Raw genomic sequence first — 6,707 nt, forward strand, 5'->3', positions numbered from 1 at the left:
GTGAAACTGCTGAGCTGCTGTGGCCTCTTTCCAGCCCCAGTGATCTTCATCTGTAAGACTTGGGGAGGGGCATGTGTTCTGACTCGGGGACAGCCTTTTTGTAGATTGTTGAAAAGAGCATTTGGAAATCATGATGATTTAGGGGCAGTCCCTCCTATTAATTTATCCTGAGGGTTTTGATGACTTATCTGAGTGCCTGGGGAGGAGCGGGAGGCTGCAGGCTGAACTGGTTCTAACTGCAGCCCCACCTCCAGGATTCTGAAAGATTCGAAAGAACCAGGGCACTCGTGGAACGGCAGATGTTATGTTGTTATGTGCTCAGTTGCTCAGTCGAGTCTGACTCTTTGTGACCCCATGGACAGCAGCCCGACAGGCTCCTCTGTCCATGGGGATTCTCCAGGCAAGGACACTGGAGTGGGTTGCCATGCCCTCCTCTAGGGGATCTTCCCAACTCAGGGATCGAACCCGCATCTCTTGTGCCTCCTGCATTGCAGGCAGATTCTTTACCCACTGAGCCAACAAGGGGAATGGCAGAGCCTCTTGCCTAAAGTCTCTTGAGTTTGACCGGAATGACCAGCCCTGCTTTGTGTCCCAGGGCCAGCCTCCCTTTCGGATTAAACTGGCAGAAACGTATCTCTGATGAGTTTGGGGGGTTCCTATCAGCCCTGAACAACAGAGTTTGGAGTTTTGTATTCTGCAAGTAACAGTCAAAGAAAACAAAGCCGAGATGGAAGGAAACCCAGAGGTGCGTGAGATCGCTGCTCTCCGGTCCACGGCTCTCCCAAACCTGGAAGTGACACGAGGTAGCGTCTTATCTCTGAGCCTCTCCCACAGCTTCTCTGCTAGGAACTGCAAAGCGCAGAAGAAGCCCGCTGCCACTATGCACAAACTCACTGCAGAAAAGAGGTGGGGTTTCGCCTGGGAGGAAGCACCGGTGAGGTTTTGGAGACACAGGTCTGTCCAGTGAATAACATGGTTACATACAAGAGATCCAGTAGAGATAATAGAGAGTGGCTGCCTTCTGCTGTTCTAACAAGGGGAAGAGGAGACGGAATTCACAGGGCCATGCGGAATTATGGCTTCCCCGGTGGCTCAGACGGAAAAGAATCTGCCTGCAGTGCCGGAGACCCAGGCTCAATTCCTGGGTCGGGGAGATCTCCTGGAGAAGGGAATGGCAACCCACTCTAGTGTTCTTGCCTGCTGAAAAGAGGGAGGATTTTGCCTGGTGGGGAAAGCACCAGGGAATCCCATGGACAGAGGAGCCTGGCGGGCTACAGTCCATGCGCTTAGGTCAAACAACAGAAATTATCTCTAATACTGCAAGTGATGGCACCCAAAGAGGCTGAAACATCCCTTTTTTTTTAACATTTGAAGGGATAAAAATGCTATTTACCAAGTCTTTCTGAACAGAGAAAAAGACTGTCCCTAGATGAATAGCCTTATTAAGGAAACCTTGTTTGGAATTAGTGATATAATGTGCATTCTGAAATATTTAAGGCTGAAGGGGCCTGAGGCCTGCATTTTGCCTTGTTGTTCAGTCGCTTCACTCGTGTCCGACTCTTTGCAACCCCATGGACTGTAGCCCACCAGGCTCCTATGTCTATGGGATTCTCCCAGGCAAGAATACTGGAGCAGGTAGTCATTTCCTCCTCCAGGGATCTTCCTGACCCAAGGATTGAGCACAGGTCTCCTGTATTGGCAGGCGGGTTCTTTACCAGTGAACCACCAGGGAAGCCCATTTTACCTTGACATGTGTTTAAAAGATAAGATGGGTTGATGGATGGATAAATGCATAGATATGTGATGAAACATAGTGGAACCCTGACAATCACAGTGTCTAGGTGGGTATGCGGAAGACTTTCAAGTAAAATATTGGGGGAAAGCACCAAACCCTGGGCCACCCATGGTGATTCAGACTCAGTGAGTTGCCGATGAGGTCTAGGAATGTTTTGAGCTTTTCGAGAGCTTCTGACAATGAGCCAGGTTTGTTGGGGCCCCCATGGAAGGGATTGGTTTTCCTCAAACTTGGATGCACGCCAGAATCCCCTGGAGATTCTGCCAAAATGCCGAGTCTGATCCAGCAGGTCTGGGGGTGGGGGCCTAAGCATCTGCATTTCTCACGGGCTCCCAGGTGACACTGATTCTGGCCGTGCGTGGACCACATCTGGGCAGAAAGGACGAGCAGGCTCGCCCGGGATCTTTGCTTCTGAGTAGTCTGGTGGGGCTCAGCATGGGCTTCACTCTGGAGTCGTCTGGGGAGCTTTAACATAAACTGATGCCTGGGTGCGGAGTCTCACGCCCAGAGATTCTGGCTTAGTTGGCTGGGCAGCAGCACGGGCAGTGACATGTAAAGGCTCCTTAGATGATTCTAATGTGCAGCCGCTGGTTTCACGTCATGAAGGGACGCCATGGAATATTAAATTTCAGGAAATGAACTTTTGCACAGAAGGATGCTGTGATGACACCCACGTGTGCAGAGGTTTTTCCAACCGTGAAAGACTTCGAACCCAGCCATCCCCTTTCCATCATAATGAGAATGACTGACAGCCAGCGGTGAGCATCGGGTGATTTTTGCTGTTCATGTCATCATCACAGTACCAACGAGGCAGGCATTGATATCCTATTTTATTTACTTAATTTTTTAAAAGAATTTTTTTAATGTGGACTATTTTCAAAGTCTTTATTGAATTCATGACAGTGTTGCTTCTGTTTCTTTTTTTTTAATGTTTTGGTTTTATTGACCCCAAGGCATGTGAAATTTTAGCTCCCCAACCAGGGATCGATGGAGAAGGCAATGGCACCCCACTCCAGTTCTCTTGCCTGGAAAATCCCATGGACGGAAGAGCCAGGTAGGCTGCAGTCTATGGGATCGCTCAGAGTCGGACACGACTGAGCGACTTCACTTTCACTTTTCACTTTCATGCATTGGAGAAGGAAATGGCAACCCACTCCAGTGTTCTTGCCTGGAGAATCCAAGGGACGGGGAAGCCTGGTGGGCTGCCGTCTATGGGTCGCACAGAGTCAGACACGACTGAAGCTACTTAGCAGCAGCAGCAGATCAGGGATCAAATCTGCAGTCTCCTGTATTGGAAGGCAAAGTGTCAACTACCGGACCCCTAGGGAAGTCCCGGTATCCTATTTTACAGATGGGGATATCAAGTTTGATTGAGTTCAGTGACTGGCCCAAGGTAGCTCAGCTAATACGGTAAGTCTTGGGCAGACATATGAACCAGGTCTGCCTGACTTCAAAGGTCATACTCCTCAACAGTCATGTCACTCTGTGGTCCTCGTGATCTATGCCAAGAAGCTGGTAAGCTGTAGCCCATGGGTGTGCCACATCTGGCCAGCTGCCTGTCTTTATAAATAAAGTTTTATTGGAAAACAGCCCTGCGCCTTCATCTGTGGATCGTCTGCATCGGCTTTTACGCTGTCATGGCGGAGTTCAGCGTTTGCAGCAGAGACCCTGAGGCCTACAGAGCCGAAACTGTTTACTCTCCCGTCCTTGACAAGGAAGAGTTGAATGACCTTCGATGGATTGATGAGGCAGCTAGCACAGAGCTGGGACACAGTCCTGGCTGTGATCTGAGCAGAAGGACTAGCCCATGGAGGATGAACTTCAACTCACGGTCCCTGTAGCTCCCTTTCTCTGCTTTTTTTTTTTTAATGTCTTTATTTATTTTTGGTTGCACTGGGTCTTTGTTGCTGTGCTTTCTCTGCTTGTGGTGGGGGGTCTTCTCTTCATTGCGGTGCATGGGCGTCTTGTTGCAATGACCTCTTGTTTCGAAGCATGGACCCTAGGGTGCTTGGACTTCAGTGGCTACAGTGCATAGACTCAGTCACTGCGACTCGTGGGCTCTCGAGCACAGGCTCTAAGGGTTGTGGTGCCCGGGCTTAGTTATTCTGCAAAATGTGGGATCCTCCTGGATCAGGGATCGAACCCGTGTCTCCTTCATTGACAGGCGGATTCTTTACCACTGAGCCACCGGGGAGGGCCCCTGCATTTACTGCATGACCTGCATTTTACTGCAAGGGTTACAACTTGCTTCCTTGGAGCAGATTTTGATGCCAAAATTTCTGATCTGCTTTCTTCAGAGCGGGCGGTTTTACTCCCAAAGCTACGGCTGTCACAGGGCTCTCTGCAGGCAGAGTGGGGCGAGGGAGGCCAGCTGGCAGCTACCTTCCCCTGCGACACCCTGGGAGGCTTTCGTGGAAAAGCCCAGAGCCCCCTTGCTCCTGAGGGCCAGCGGAGGCTTCAGTCCCATCCCGCCAGCCAGCCATCCACCCAGAAGCCCTTTCAAGCAGCGAGGAAGGAAGAGAAGGGAAATGCCAATCAATTCATCAAAACCCCTCCCTCCAGTGGCTTCCAGGCCTGAGCATCCTTGACCCCGGGGGCCCAGGGCCAGGCAAGCAGGGGAAATGCATTTGGTAATGATTCTAGACTTCCTGTTTGGTTCCTGTCGGGGGCTGAGATGTGCATGCTCCTAGCATATATGTAATCACAAGCATTCTTTCTTTTCTCCCAGGTTTTTTTTTTTCTCTTTACTATTTTTCTTCCTCTGGCGCTCCTTTGCATTTTTTTCATTGTTCATTGGTATAAGGAGGGCCTCCTTTGGGAAAATTGGTGGAAAAGGAGAGGTGAGGGGCAGGAAGAGGGCAGGATACCCTGCCTGGATTCCTGGGGGCGTTGGCCTGGGTACCGTATACACTGTGTCTGCCCTGGGACAGACACAGTGGGAAAGCTGAAAAGAATCTGTTGAGGTTTGCAAACGTTTGGTGGTGGTAGTTTAGTTGCTAAGTCATGTCCGACTCTTGCGACTCCATGGACCGTAGCCGGCCAGGCTTCTCTGTCCATGGGATTCTCCAGGCAAGAATACTGGAGCGGGTTGCCATTTCCTTCTCCAGGGGATCTTCCCAACCCAGGGATTGAACCCAGGTCTGCATTGCAAGCAGATTCTTCACCACCTGAGCTACGAGGGAAGCCCTACACAAACATTTATTTAGTGCTCGTTGTTGTACACGGGACTGGGGCTTCCTTGTTGGCTCCGCCGGTGACGAATCCGCCTGCCAATGCAGGAGACACAGGAGACATGGGTTCAATCCCTGGATCAGGAAGATCCCTTGGAAAAAGAAGTGGCAACCCACTCCAGTATTTCTGCCTCAGAAATCTCAAGGACAGAGGAGCCTGGCAGGCTACAGTCCATGAAGTCACAAAGAGTCGGACATAATTGAGCGACTAAGCAGTTTGGTGTGCATGGGATCCTAAGACACACAGAGAAGTCGCCTCTTATCCTGTAAGAGCTCAGAGATGAGAAGGAGAGGGAGGAAAGGGAGAGTTCAAAGCGGTTTGATGATCAGGATGGCAGTATGTAGGACGGGGACTTCCCTGGTGTCCGGTGGTTAAGACTCCAGCTTCCAGTGCAGGAGACGCAGGTTTGATCCCTGGTCTGGGAGCTGATAATCCCTTGTGTCTCGAGGCCAAAAAAGCCAAAAACAGAAACAATACTGTGGCAAATTCAATAAAGACTTTAAAAATGGTCCACATCAAGGAAATCTTGAAACAGAGGTAGGGTGGAGATGGTGCTGTATGGGGAGGGGTCGTGGATCCTTCAGCTCAATTCTCTTTTCCAAACAAGACTGAGCCTTAGTCTCAGAGATGGGGGCACGATGTGCCTCTCACCAGATACCAGTCAGAACTAATAGAACCCAGCATCATTGCCGAGCCCTTGGCACCACTGCTGGGTGTTACAGGGCAGGTGGACGATTTGCTGCTCCCCCGTGTACCAGCCTTAGTCCACGGGGCTGGGGGGCTAGAATCATGGGGAGAACGGGGCTCTGGGGACCTCAGAGGTGATCGCCCTTCTTTCCATTAAATCAGGACTCTGGTCGCTCCATCAGGGGGAAAGGTGAGTTCTCCCTTTCCAGCACCTCCTGACGTCCTCCCTGCTGGCAGTCCTGGCCCTGGCTTTGGCCTCACCTTGAAGGGGACAGGATGTGTTTTCAGCTGGGCCCCTTTTCCTCCGCATCTTGGCCGGACATGAGTGCAGCTCAGGAGCACAGTTGTGGCCACAGGGCTTCGGGGGCCCCTGAGCGCACCAGGCGGACAGAGAGGAGGCGGGGATGAGGGGTCCTCGGTGCCGCCCGCGGGGCCCAGCTGGCTCCTGCCGCTGGAGCGCTGGGCCGGGTGCTGGTTTTGGTGGCCCCGGGAGTGGCCGGCAGCCAGGACTGCAGCATGGCCTGCCCTGCAGGAACCCCCGCCCCTTCTGCAAACCCCTCACAGGGCTGAGCTGCCGGTACTAGTGAGCCGGGCCTCTGGGTTGTCAAGGTGGGCGTGGGCAGGGAGGGGATCGGGACCCCTGTGTCCTCTTCCCTCACCCACCGTTTCCCTTCTTCCCCCTCTTCCCCATTGTTCCAAGAGCTAAGTGGCAAAAAAAAAAAACACCCGCGGGCAGTATGGCCTGATATGGGCGCTTTCGATTTGCGATTTGCGTGGGAACTCCCCACCTGGTGTCCTTGTGGAGTTGCTAAAACCTGGGCATCCTCTGAACTCCCTGAACTGAGGGGAGGGCAGAAAAATAAACAGAGCGCTCTCGAGATGAAACACTAGCGCCAGCTAAGAACTCCCACCCGCTGGAGAGGGCTCCCGGGAGCCTTTTGAACACCCATCTCCCCGGGATCCTGACAGCACTTTCCCAGACGAAGGGCTGGTG

This window comes from Bos taurus, chromosome 19, assembly GCF_002263795.3.
Source record: "Bos taurus isolate L1 Dominette 01449 registration number 42190680 breed Hereford chromosome 19, ARS-UCD2.0, whole genome shotgun sequence".
NCBI classification, from domain to species: domain Eukaryota; kingdom Metazoa; phylum Chordata; class Mammalia; order Artiodactyla; family Bovidae; genus Bos; species Bos taurus.